The sequence below is a fragment of the Anser cygnoides genome, chromosome 8, assembly GCF_040182565.1.
Source record: "Anser cygnoides isolate HZ-2024a breed goose chromosome 8, Taihu_goose_T2T_genome, whole genome shotgun sequence".
In the NCBI taxonomy this organism is placed as follows: Eukaryota; Metazoa; Chordata; class Aves; order Anseriformes; family Anatidae; genus Anser; species Anser cygnoides.
The window spans coordinates 4855800-4870181 of NC_089880.1; the positions used below are offsets into that span (position 1 = coordinate 4855800).

The 14382-nt window shown below is 34.2% G+C and overlaps 2 long non-coding RNA genes across 19 annotated transcripts in view; one reads left to right on the top strand and one right to left on the bottom strand.

The window, feature by feature from the left end:
* The window catches only part of LOC106039409 (uncharacterized), a 319959-nt gene that overhangs the window by 294627 nt on the left and 10950 nt on the right, over window positions 1–14382 (top strand). For all 6 annotated transcript variants that reach the window (XR_010833403.1, XR_010833405.1, XR_010833406.1 and 3 more), the window contains one exon: window positions 13935–14013. This is a non-coding gene — a long non-coding RNA (uncharacterized lncRNA). The remainder of the gene's footprint in view (window positions 1–13934; window positions 14014–14382) is intronic.
* The window catches only part of LOC106039407 (uncharacterized), an 88243-nt gene that overhangs the window by 28033 nt on the left and 45828 nt on the right, over window positions 1–14382 (bottom strand). For 9 of the 13 annotated variants that reach the window (XR_001209225.3, XR_007164477.2, XR_001209227.3 and 6 more), the window contains exons 3-5: window positions 10872–10924; window positions 9386–9463; window positions 2223–2303 (exon numbers count right to left, since the gene is read on the bottom strand). This is a non-coding gene — a long non-coding RNA (uncharacterized lncRNA). Of the gene's footprint in view, window positions 1–2222; window positions 2304–5949; window positions 6065–9385; window positions 9464–10871; window positions 10925–14382 lie in introns of all 13 variants that reach the window. The other 4 variants (XR_007164476.2, XR_007164479.2, XR_001209223.3 and 1 more) reach the window with 2 other exon arrangements.

The following is a 14382-nucleotide window of genomic DNA, read 5'->3' on the forward strand; positions in this document are numbered from 1 at the left end:
AAACAGAACAACTCATAGACTAATATCCATTTTCACACATGTACAACATCTTAAGCATTTTATTTTGTTTTTGAAACAGTCCAAATACTTTGGCTTTCTAAGTATTTTGTAATTCCTGTATCCCTGTCATTGTAATTCGTGATGAAAAATGCTGTATTGTCTTCATTGTAACCAATCTCTTCTTACAACCTGAGTCAATGGCAAAATCTTTTGAAGCTCAGCTTGTTGTACATGGTGCAATAGCACCTTGTATGGCAATGAGCTTTTAAGAGGGTGAGAATCAGTGGGTCAGACAATGAGAGAGGCTCCTGGTTTTCCTAGTAATGTGTGCTAAAAAGGAGCTATATTTCCTGATCCATCCTCAGGAGCAGTGTTGGTGGCTTTGCTCTCTTTCTAGCGGATAAACATTAGAGAAATATCTAGAAAGTGCAGTGCAGTGTGAAAAAATTGAAGTGTTTTAGTTTCTGTGCAAAGTTTTAAATGTAAGAAAGCCAAAGAGCTTGCAAAGCAAATCTAGCACATAGCTAGATTCTAACTTAAACATGTCTATTGACTCTGTATAAATATACAAGGCCTAATTACCTGTGTGTGCTGTTGTTCTAGAACAGCTTATTGTGGTTTTAACAGGCAACAGAGAAGTCCTGTAGCATATTTACACATTATTTGAAGGGTTATTATCTGATTCCTGTACCTCACAATATTCCCTATTAACTGAATCGGATTTACCCACATTTGAAAATGGATTTCTAGCAAAACATTAGGCAATATTATACAGCATGTTACCACTGAAATATATGTGACTGCCATTTTGGATTATATCTTGTCACTATTAGAGTAGTTTTTCAGAAGCAGCAGTATTAGCTGTATCTCCTTAGAACTACAAACAGTCTTGGGGGACTGTCATCATTTTCCCTCTGCGTCTAGATTGTTGGCTTTTTCATCAGACATCCTAGTTATAGAACCTCTACCAGAATTAGTGCATGAAAACTTGCTCACATATTTTTATGCGCTATTTTAGTGCAATCGCTACAAGGCATATTACTAGGCGTAATCAACACAGAATTTCATTATAACTTTTCTGTATTCTCAAATTAAAAGTGTGGTTTACCATTACTCTTAATTGAGCATAATATTGAACAGACATCATCATGTACTCTCTGCACTTAGTCTAGTGATGATGTGCCTTTAAAGTGAGTCAGTTCAGTTTGCTGATCTGTTAGAAAAGTGTTTATTTTACCTGTGGATTTCTGTCAGATCTATAAGCTGAACCAACTTACCTTGTTGACTGCATTATTTAGAACAAGGGCAAGAAAAACAGTGGGAGAGCAAGGTCAGGGATAAGTTAGATGAACTTTGGAAGCAGCCTTCAATTACGCTACATTAGGGGAAATATGAAAATACACCCTTAGATACTTTTTCCTAGGTAAATGTGCAGTTCGGCATGGCTAATCATGCTGATTTTTCATTCCCTCCCCCCTATAAAATCAAAATCAAGAAGAATGACTTGCAAACTTCTCATTTGTTTGTGAGAGTTTGTCAGTCCCTCAGCCTCTAACAAAGACCAGGCATTCTATAAGCGGTAGTGTTAGTGTCTGATTTGTAATAGTCTGGGATGTAATTCTATAATTGATTTTTAAAAGTGTAATCGTGTGTTGTAGGCTCAATTTATTTAGGGTTATACCATAATCGTTTCCTTGAGTGTCAGATCACACCTTTCTACTAACCTACTTCTGGGAATCTTGTAAGGAGCTGATGTTTAATGTCATTTATTATGACAAATAGTTGAAACTTGAGATGTGAACCATGTTCCAATGTCATGTGTAATCTGTTCAGGAACATGTAACAACAGTTTTAATGCTTGCTGATGTTTCTGAACTGGCTGAGCTCACACAGAGCATTACAGGCCTCTTAGAATGAATAACTGTTGTAGCAGAAAACATGCTTCTTGAACTATCAACAATACTAGATTGGAATTTACTGCCAGGACCCAAAAGACGGTGACCACAATTTTCTTAAGAGTTATGGAAGATCCAGTTCTTTTAATACCATATTATTCCAGGGCCTGAAATCTTTGGAAAATTCATTATTTTTTCTTATTTTCAACACTACTACCTTAAAAAACAAAACAAAACAAAAAAACCACCTACTTTCAAGAATCTTTCATAATTTGAAAATGTATTTTAGTAGTAGGCCACGTGACTATTATATTCTTCAATACATACTGTGAACCAGAGATGTCCTAACATACTCTTCCCATGGATCAGTATCAAATATTGGGTGCAGGTTCTATTCACTATGTTAATCTGTAAGATCAAGATAAGTAGTATCTATTTTAGTAAATATGTCCCTTTCTGTTGTACTTTACATTCCAGATAGGTTTCAGCAAGTTTGATGTTAAGGAAATGCTTCTACAAGGTAATAAAGCAGACTAAGCTGTTATTCTAATTTTGGGAAGAAAAAGAAAAAAAAAAAAAAGAGAGAAGGAAATTTTGATGCTTCTCTCTTTAATGAAATCTCTTGAAATCTCTGAATCACCCTAGATACAGAGAATCTATTGCTCTTTTCACTATTTACACTCCAGGGAGTTCACCACTCATTAGAGTTAACTTTGGATACAATTCCAGAGGACTGAAAATTTGCAAGTTTTGCCTCTGGTTGTGATTGTAACCATAAAAGATGCTAGATTGACACCACAAAATCCAACCATTGCATAATTAAAAAAAAAAAATCTTTGTTTCATAAGACTGTGATTATATCCTGGCACCGTTACATGACCGTTTCAAAAATTTCAGCTATTTTCTGTTTTGGGATGAAGTCAACAGGTGTGGTAAGCCTCCAGAAACACAGTGATTTGCCAGTGCAACTGAATCCCTCTCTACCAGGTTAATATGTTGCTGCTGCTTCACAGTGCAGAGGTTTACAATACTGTATCCACCATGAAATCCTGTAAGGGAAGAAAGATTTTCTGACCATACACTTTGAATTATTCTTGCAATCTCATTTTCTGGAGTTGTCTGTGATAAACCAGCTTCCAAACTACAGAAATAGCAAGCTCCATGTGAGACTTATTTCATTTTGGACCTTCCGGGAATCCAAACAATAAAATTGCCTTCCAAATGAGACAGTTATAGAATCATCTTGGCAATTTCACTGGGGTTCATATTAGCCCAAACATGCTGATGAATCTAAAATGTACTCTGGTATTTTTCCAAAGGTTTTATTTTCTCACTGACTTGAAAAGTCCATATGTATGCCCAAATATCTTGCTTATTTTCTTTTACACAAAAGCTATTGGCATATTCGGACTGTTTCTTATAATGAGAATGTACTATGAATATTGTCCTTGATGTCCTTTCTGGCTGATCCCAGCTTGTTTCTTCTACAGATTATCTAATTTCGTCGTAGTTGTGAAACATGCAGTAAAATTGTTCATTCAGTGAGCATGCCAGACAGTTGCATTTCCTGGTCTGGTTGTGTTACTTCAATCTGTGTAGCAGATATAAAACAAGTCACCTGCATCATTTTAACCATTGTGAAATAAATTCCAGTATGATTTTTAATGCAGCTCATATTCAGGAATTGATTCACTTTCTCGTTCCATCTATAAAAGTCCCTTGCAAGCACCTCTTGGCTTTGGGGACAGGTGATTGTGCAGAATTTCTGCAGTCTTAGCAAGTTTTGTCTCCGCTCTTCGTAGGAGCTGTAAGACTGCATAGCAGCTTAATAAATGCTATAGCTTTATTTATCTCCATTCTGTTAAACAAAGTTCCTGTCATTTTCCTAACTGTGGTGTTAACATAGGTAGCCTAATACTTGAGGAAAGGTTTTTCAGGGAGGTTGGATTGAAGTTTCTTGCATTTCTCACTGGCTTGCACGTGCTTTTGGTTTAGCCCTGTTATAACAGATACACTGGGGTCATATGATGTATTTCAGCACCAGTGCCACACATCCACTTAATCCCTTTTCTCCATGTTTTCTTAGTTTCAACCCCAGGTCCTGCTGAGGGGTGAAAGAAGAGTCTGAGCAGTATAGCAGTGACAGAGAGGTGACATTGCAAGAAAAAACAAATTTTGTGTATTCATGTTTCAACAGTGATATACATGGGACATGCATCATTGCTGCACATTTCCAACTGTTTCTGGTATACTTAGGACTCTAAGTATAATTTTATAAGTTCTAAGTAATTTTATAAGCTTTTGACACAGCAATTAAATCAACCTAGAAATAGTATGGCATGATAAGGTTCTCTTTGCATGATCTACAAAGTGTGTGATTTAATACAAGAAAGTCTATGAAGTTTTAGAGTGTTTTTACTGTTATTATCATAAGCTAGTTCCTATTGATTTGATAGTAGAAAATGAATAATTAATACTCAGTGTTACAAAGTGCTTTACAAAAGTAATTAATTTACACTTCATTAGTTAATTCTTTTTAACACAGACTTAATGATCATTTAGACACAGTAAGATCCGAAGTATTTTCAGTTTCTATAGCACAATATTGGTATTGTAATTAAGGATGAATTTAAACATCATGTTTGTTTTCAGCCCATTCCTTGATGCTGCAAGCATGTGTTCACCTAATCATTTGTTGTTGTTAAGTGAAATCAGTAGGGCCACTTATAAATGAAGAATGTGTTTTAAGATCAATATAAGCAGTAACTGACACATGAATAATGTAATCTAATGCAGCCCCTGGATAATTTTCATACCCAAGATGCAGGATTTTGCTCATACTACATGCATAGGCTTTCCTTTCCCCCTCATCCTCCTTTTCCTTTTTTTTCCTTTCCAATTCACCTAGAATAGAGAGAATTGTCATGCTGAAGACTATCAAGCACAGTATCCAGTTCCTAGGAGATGCCAGCTACAGATGCTGTAACAGAGCATTCAACATAATAATTAGGGCAATCTGCATTTTTTCCTCTGATGCCCAATAATTAGCATTTGTCTTTAGCCACAAAGTAACCAGCATTTAGATCCAGTTTTTACATCCATTCTAAATCTTCCTTTCTTAATTCACACTGTGATAACGGAACATTCCTGTAATTCATACAAATTGTAATCCCTTTTAAATCTTCCAAGTCATGTGTTTAATGGCAGTTCTTCTTGAAGTCTGTTTCTGTGTTGTACCTTTCATAAGACTGCAGTTAGGTTTCTTTCAGTTTTGACTGCCTTGTTCTTATCTTGTGAGACAAAGAAAACAGAAGTTTAATCTACCGTCATTGTTTATATTTCTTAGCATCTCCTTTGTGATTAATCTTTTTCCAAATCAATAGTCTCAGTATTTTTAGTATCTGTAGATATAACATTCCTAGATTTCACTCCTCAATTACTCATTTTTTTTTTAAATCAAGTGACTAATAATGAACAAGATTAATGACAATCACATTGCCAATTTTTAGACATCTGTCTCAATTTGAAATGTTGGTTCCCCCCAAAATCAGAGGGTTACAATGAATACACAAGTTAGAAGCTTAAAATTCGTTGTGTTAATAAGGGAGAGAATAATGATTCTTTATTTTTTTAATGGTTCTTAAATATATTCCTAGATTCCTCCTATCTAATTTCTTTTGATTTTTGGATTGCAGCAACATATTTTCCAAGAGACTGTATTTAGGTATCTATGATGCAGCCCAGTTAAGGAGGATGTTGTATCATGCCATAGGTTTACTTGTAAGGAAAATATTTTGTGCTTATTTCATTTCCACATAATAAAGAAGCTCTTTCTCTTTTAACATACAGGTTTTTTCAAACATGAATTTATTGTCTTATAAAAAAAAAGATAATTTTATTTTTTTGCTTAAACATTTGTGTGCAAATTCTAATGTAGGTTGTTTCTACTACATAGAACATATTTACTAACATTTTGAATGAGAACATCTAAACAAAATGTTCTTCGTTAAAATATTTAATCTGAATGTTATTAAATTTATATGAAATCACATACCTCTCTGAATCATGGAAAACCCTTGATTTTAAGTGCAAGGTATCACATATCCCATCACAGGGAAAATATCCAGGATGTTTTAACTTGCTCAATTAAGGTACATCAGTCATCCCTGCTAAAGAAAGTTATTTCTTTCACAGAAGTGATTTCATTAAAACTTAAAAATTAATTGCCCATGACCCTGAACCGTACTGTGTCCTGGCTGGCATGGTAAACACCGTGGTTTGCAAACTGTATTTTCCTTTTTTAACTTTTGCAACATCAACTGTTACTGATTAAAACAGGCTAGTTCTGCCAACTGTCGCGTACAGTGTTGAGCAACAGGAAAAGAGCAGTCCCCACAGTCAAACACAGAGGCATATACATTTGCACCACTGTCTTTTAAAACACAATTAATTTGTTCACACTTTCCTGAAAGCAATTAACAACAGGCAGGAGTTCTAATGAAATAATGTGATGATTCCCCACAGGGACTATTTGTAATGAACATTACAGAGTAGCAACAACTTCAAAGTGTTTACATTAAGACATGATTAATTACAAAGCCATTAAGCTACTTATTGGCTAAAATGTAGACCCAAATTTAGGGATATTTTAATTAAGTAATAGTGTTTATTGGTATATTCCCTGCCTAAGTATAACTTCGGTGAGGGGGTTGGCTTATTTAGGAGGGTGGTGGAACACTTTTCTTGCAAGATCACCAGCATTCAGCTCACTTCTTGCACAAGTGTCATTTTCTACAATGTAATGGTCTAGTGAAGTGGGTTTGTATTGAAACATTTAGATGTTTCAGTTAGAGTAAGTGTCTGTTTATGGTAGTTAGTTGGAGCTATACAAATGAGCTCTTAAGGGAAAGAATTAACTTAAGGTTAAACAGAACTTTTAAACGTGCTGCTGGAAATTAAGTTTAGGGACCTGTCAAAAGTTTAACAATCAGATTCTTAATTTCTGCATGGCTGAGCATTGAATAAAACATGCTCATTTAGAAAAATATTTTATAATTATGGTTTTATCAAATGTCTGACTTTAGTTTTGCTATGTATAACACTTTATTCCAGGTTTCTTTGGTGATTTAAATAAAACCTTTGAGATGTGGACCTAGGATTTTTCACTGTTTAGATGTCTAGTGTGTTTAGATTTCAGAGAGTAATATGTAATCTAAATCCTGTTTTGCAAAAACAAAAAGAACTGCCAGTTGTTATAAAGGCACGATTAAAAAATATTTGGGGATCTTTAAGTAGAATAATTATGGAGAATATATGAAATATATTCAAAGAATTTATGCCAGAAAGTGAGATTTTTAGGAGCACATACGTGAGTTAGAAGAAAAAAACACAGTTTGAAATCAATCAGATACATGCTTCTAAGGAATTACTTAATTATTTTCTTAAGTACTTAAGAAAGTCTACATCATGGTGTAATAAGTGCTTGGATTTTAAAAAATGAAATACCATTTTTTTATGAAGACTCTCAGATGCTTTATAAATTGTATTGTGTGATATAATTTTGTATGTGTCGGTATCACTGAACTCAAAGAAGTATTTGACTCCTCTTGCATTAAAATATTGTTGCAATTGAAATTGTTACTTGTGTTCTAGTAACCTCAGTACTGAATGTCAGACTTTTGAGTGAGGATGTCTTGATGTTTTAGCAGATTGCTTGCAATACCATTAAAAACACTGTCTTTAATCTGATTCACTTTTTCCCCATAGCAAGTTTTGAAATCAGATACAGTCTTGCTGTTATCTACTGACTCAGTAAACTAAATCTGCTTTCTTGATTACATTGTCTTGTTGAAGTGCTTTGAAAGTGTGACATTTTAAGCAAGGAATAATACTGTTTTCATTATGAAATCCCCCAAATCAACATAATCAAGTAGTAATTAACATTTACATAAGGTGACTTTCCAAATCAGAATTAATTCTCTTATCTTGGATTCACAGTCTTTTTCTTTATGAAATGCCCAAGCATTTCATAGTGCATGAGGAAAATCAGTTTTAAGATACTTGGAGTTGTTTCTCTTGAACACATTCACTTGCTTTTAGGACAGTTATTCAATATAGAGAACAAAAAAGCTAGCGCAAGTGAAAAGTATAAATGAAATAGCATTTGTGCTCTGCATTAAAGTTATAAAGACCAAGTAAATAATTTGGCCCGCATGCAATAATACATAAGAAGTGTGTACTAACTGACAATGATCTCTAGTGTAGTTAATGAACCTAGTGGGGCTATGCAGATACATATGTGCACACAGGTGCTTTTTCCACTGAGTTTATTGATTGCTGTGTTATCTGTGCAACTTCAGACATAAAAAGCTGTATTTTAAAAGAATCATAAAATCATTTATATTTGTAGAACTTTACTGATCCTAGTACTGGGAAGGTGAAAGAAAGACATAACATTTGTGTTCATAGGCAAGCTCCTAGTTTTAGGTCATCTTGGGAGAAGATGGATGGTTTCCTCTGCTAGGACATGTTAGCTGAATGCATTAGATAATTTAATGTATTCATTAACACTTCAAATTTAAACTTGTTTCAAATATCTGGCCACTGACTCATGTGAAACTTTTCTCTGCTTCCTTCAAGATCCTGTATTTTGTTTTCATGAAGGTACTTGACACACTAGTCAAGTCACCTGTCAAGCTTTTGGTAAGATAAATATACCAGTTCCTTTGTAAGGCACTTTTTAACGCAGTTCTTATTAAGGCTAGTTTCTTCTTCCTAATGTCTTCTGTAGTCTCATAATTGCTTTGCTAAGCCAATTGTAAGAGAAATGTTGTTTATTCCAAATAAACCCAAATGAATGATTGCTGGTCTCCAGCCTTGAGCTGTGGATTAATTCCACAGCTCCTATAATAGCTATAAAAGCACTACTACAAATTGTTGTGATAGGACTCAAGTTTTATAATTTAAACATTTGTACCTAATGGACAAGATCATAAGTGGGAAAATATATAGTAACTTTGTGAATAGGATAAAATGTCCGCAGTAGGAAGTAAAACAGAGTTTTTAAATGAAATAAATGAGAGTATTCATTCTGTTTTATTTTATGCCCATGTGAATATAGCAAAAAAGCAGTTCATACTGCCCCTATCCATGTCTTTTCTATAGGCTACAGCTGTTAAGGAAATCATGAAAAATCACACACCCCACTCCCCAATAACCCCATTTCTGTGTGTTTCTTATGTACTAGAAGTAGAGGGCAGTTCTGAAAAGTCTGAGTTAAGCTGTGGAGATTAAAATTCCTAAATCCAGTAAATCATTTAAAACAGCTATAATGAACCAATGCCAATGTAATTAAGTATAAAAACTCTGCAAATCATACATTAATTCTTCCTTTTAATTTTCTGCATCACTTTATTAAAAAAAAAAAAAACCTACTCAGCACATCTGTTGGTATAAAGTTGCTATATATAAATTTTTGGAAAACTACTTACCTTTTAATAGCTCCATTTCCATTATATACATATTCAGATGTGTAATTGCGGCAATCCAAAACCAGTCTGTATAGTGCACTATTAAATACAAGGCAGATTTTAATTAGAAATAGAAATACAGGTAGTAGAGGTTTTTAAAATACCTCGTTTGTGTTACTACTTAATAGAGTAGTGATAAAGCCTGACTTTTAAAATTTTTCATTTATATAGAAACCAAAGTTTCTGAAAGCAATATGGTAGCATTCATAAGAATTGCAACCTACTGTAGATGGTCTTTTAGTATCTGAATATTAAAACACAATGATTCTTTTCACAATATTTTGAGTATTGAAATGTTCTCCACTTATGCTCATAATACCTGAAAATTGTGTTGGCATTTTTACTTTCTTTTAAATTTTTACTTTTTTTTTTTTTTTTAAATCAGATTTTATTTCAGCAGTTCAAGTTCAGGGAAAAAAAAAGGTTTTAAAATTCAATTTATTTCTGTTCCATAGGATTTATAAGAGAATGATTGTTAGTTCTTCCAAACAGCATGGAGAAATAAATAAATATTTAAATCTTGAGTTTATAAAATAATATTTGAAAATTAGAAGCAGTTTTCTTTTTGTTTTCATTTTACCTTCTATGCTTTTCTTTATTTTCTAAATTTTGGTGAAGAAAACCAGAAATGAACCAAAAAGAAAATCTCTGAAGAAACTGATGTTTCAGAATCAGTAAGTATTGGTTTTGGTGGTTTTGTTGCTGTTGAACCATACATATAGATTGTGTTTTGGTATGGCTCAAGTTCTTGCACAGAAGGCTTATTAGAGGGGGAATTACTGTTTTCTCTAGCCATTTGGGGTATTGTTCCTAGTAAAGAAAGATAACTCCTTGATATAAAGTAAATCTAGGGTGCTTTGAATGTTGTCCAACAGGCATTCACAACAAGCAGCAAGCTCTGACTTTCTGAATACCAGTGAATCAGTTTTGAACTGTGCCTTTGCAGTTGCAGGAGTTTATGGAATTTACGTTGCACAAGTCTTGAGGCATTTTTTGAGGTAAAATTTAGCAATAAACAAATGAAAGGATTGTGATTGAAAATAGATGTGTCTAGATTGTGTTAGTTAACCTGCTCTATGAGGAAAGTAATCTACAAATATGAACAGAATATTCTGTGCAATAGGGCTGGAGTTCATCTCCGTTATCTTTATTTGCTAAGATTGGGTATCTAGTCTGAGCCAGTTACCTAGCACAGTGCTCCTGGGAATGGGGCCATTGTTCATACAATGGCAAAGCAAACATGATATGTGAATCACTTTCTTGAAGTGTGTATCTTAACTGATTACAGAGGTAGCCAAGGTGACTAGCATATAACAAATGTCTAACTTTTGGATGGTTCATGAATCCCTCTCCAAATACTTAATTTATTTTAAATGGGCATATTTCATTTGAACGCATTAATCCTTAAAAATTTGGAGTCTTGAGTCACTCAGAGCTATTTCCTTACCTTCTTATTGTCTCCAGAAGATGCTCATGACTTGTTTCAGCTACTTTCAATACCTAGAAAGGGATAAAATAGAGCTTTTAAGTTTGCATATTAAGGGAGTATTTTGGACAGAGAGACTGAAGATTGTTCTGATACAAGAATGGTCCAAACATTTAATTGTCAGAATTAGACTTGGATTGTATAGATGCAATATTATTCCTATTTATGTGACTTGGAACACTTCGTAAGTTGATGTAGGATATAATATATTTCTATAGTATACTTGGGGGAAAAAAATAGTTGTTAGGCATTGGAATAGGCTGCCCAGGGAAGTGGTTGAGTCACCATCCCTGGAGGTTTTTAGAAGATGCTTAGATTTTAGAGCTTAGTGATATGGTTTAGTGGAGGACTTGTTAGTGTTAGGTCAGACGTTGGACTGGGTGATCTTGGAGGTCTCTTCCAACCTAGACGATTCTGTATTGCAGTATCAACTCTTCAGCTGAATGCTTTTCTTTGGCACTTTTTTTGCAGAAAGCAAATTATCTCAATGGACAGAATTGCACTACGTCCTCATAAGGTCTTACACATTCAGACAGATGGTTTTAAGACATTATTTTGATTATATTTCAGAGACATAAAATCCGTTTTCTATAAAGATGAATGTATAATTAATGAATTATGTAAAAAGAAAGTGGTTAATGAAGTGTGCATAAGTGGCAACACAGCAAGAGGAACTGACTTCACGCCTACCCCTTCACCTGCTCTTTTTAACCAGTTTTGTTGTAACAATCCATGTCAATTCTTGATCTGTTTCCATATAATTATATTGAAATTATCTTTCAAATTATTCAGGCTTCTTTTCCAGAAGTCTCAGCTGTTCACAGTCTTTTATGAAGCCAGGTTCTCTTCAGTCCCTGGTCATCTATTGAAGGACTTGGCCAGAACTTTTCCACACTTAGCCAATACAGATTTTTTTTTAGGGTGGTGAATTGCTAAGCTAATCAGTGACCTTAACAGAAAGTCTGAGCCTGACAAGGAGTGTTGTTGGCTTTATTCATGTTCTTTATCTATGCATCATCCTCAGAACTCATACTAGAAAATAGTATTTTACATCTTTAAGCTACTGTGTTCAGAATATTAAACTAATAAAGATTTTATTTGCCTGGAAAATACTGAGGATGCTATTGATGCTTCTTACCTTCTATTAAAATTCCTGTTCATTGTAGATGGTTTAATTTATTGAGGAACTTGGCAAATATAGTTACATAGTAGATATTCTAAAATACATTTCTGCTTTTTATTTCTATTGTCTTCTCTATTTTTAGATATTTCTATTTCTATAGATCTTTTTACTGAATTTATTTTATAGTCATATATAGTTATTTTATAGTCAACATTGGCTTTGTCCCATTTTATGTGTACCCCATTTTTTTCTGTGTTCTCCTTCAAAAAGGAATCCATGTTTCCTTTTGCCTTCTTAGTTGTTGTTTCACAAGTAATAAATAGTATTCCTAAGAACATCTATTTTCTTGCATCTCTCAGTATTTAATTTATTCTTATTAGCCAGTTCGTCTGTCTATTCCTAAAGTTTTATCTTTTTTTTTTTTTTTTCTGAAATCTCTTAGTCTCCTATAATATTTATTAGCATAAGGAGCAGCATCTGTTCTCTGTTATTAAGGCAGCTTTGGTTCAGGTATTGATACTGTGACCTGCAGTGTTCTGTAGGGCTTTATGCTTGTTTTCAGTCTGTATTGGAGTATTGAGCTTGTTCTTAGTAGTTCGCGAATACCTTACCCCTTAGATATCTCAGTGAATCATGGCTAAACAAACAGATTAAATCATAAAATAATTCTACAGCATGCTTTTCTTGTTTTTATATATATAGCTTTCTTCAATAGCCTCTGTGTCATTCATCCATTTGGAAACGAAGAGTTATATTTGTGCTATGTATGCTCAGAAAAATTAAAGCAGAACAAAGCTCTCCTAATGGAATATGTATACTTCTGAAATTTTGAGTTCCATTGTGACAAAGGAGTACTTATTCCCTTAATAAATATTATCCCATGCAGAGAGGTTTCCCCTTTGAACTTGTGTGAATTGACTAAAGCTTTGTTACAGGTCTGTCTGGAGAACTGACATTCAGGTTGCTGATAGAACCCTATTCTACTCTCTCTTTGTCCTCTCTGGCTTATTCATGAATAATACAGTGATGTCCTGTGTAAGATTATTTATTTTCTCTTGAGGGGCTTCATTGTACAATAATGATTCAAATTATCCATAGGCCCCAGATTATCAGTCACAGTACAAACATCTGTGCTTGAGGAAAGTTATTACCAGCTAAAGAGATGAACTTTATGGTCTAGAAGTACGAAACTATTAGGGTACTCTTATTTGTGACTGGCCCTGAGTTCTGCATAGAAACTTCCGTGTCAGTTACATGCATGTCAAGCTGCAATGAATCACAATTCAAGAAAGAAATGCTTAAAGCAAGGTACAAATGTAATGATAGTTTAACTGTTGCTAATATAGCTGCATTTCTGATATTGTGCAGATTGATACTAGCTCGTTCTTGCAGTCACCATATTTTGGTTGTCATTCCACATCCACAGAGACTGTTTCTGGAATCATTTACTTCATTTGAATAAATATTTTTGCAAAAAAATCCTTAATTTTGATTATTCTGAGCAGAGGTGGTAATTCATGTTCTTCGTTCCTAGTTGATTGCTTGCTATTGCATTTTCCTCCTGTGCAATGGATTAAGCTGCGTTTTCCTCCACAGTGTTTTACAAGTGCCCTAGAGTTTTGGGGCATGTATTGAAGGTATCAAGGCAGAGTAATCTGAACCTATATCAGGTGAATTTAAGTTCTTGCTAAACACCCATGTGATGTGGAATCTAGAGATACAGATGTTTTCCACAAGCACCACTGTAATGACTTTCATGCTTCTCTCATCCTTAGTGAACTCTTAGGACTGTCCTGTCCCTTTCCCACTGTGTTCTCTACTGCTGAGTTGCTGTACACTTACTCTGTATGATTATGTCCAGTCCTTTCCCACTTGCTTATTCTGTTTCCTTATCCCCCCAGACAGGTGTGTAAGGACAGAAACTCTCCTCTCTCAAGAGCAGCAGTGTGGAGGAAGATGGCACACCAGTTCTAAATTCAGGTACAAGGCCCCTGATTTGACTATCCTACCACTTGTGACAAACTGGAAATACTGGACATCAGCTTCTCATAAGTTTAAATGAAAATCCCCACAAATAAGTCATATTAGATCAACAAAAACTAGTCTAATTGGGTTGTTTCAACATTTCACTATACAGTGGAATTCAGCCAGGATTTAACTCACAGAGCTGGTAATTTTGTATGTTTCCCAGTATTTCTCATTAGGAAACCTTATTTTAGCATGTTTCTAATTTTGCTAGATTTAATGTTGTTTGTTTGTTTGTTTTCCTTAGAGAGGGATTCCATGAGCTTTTTGAATCTAGTTTTTATTGCTTAAACTTATGAAAATGCATCAGTTTCTAACCAGTTA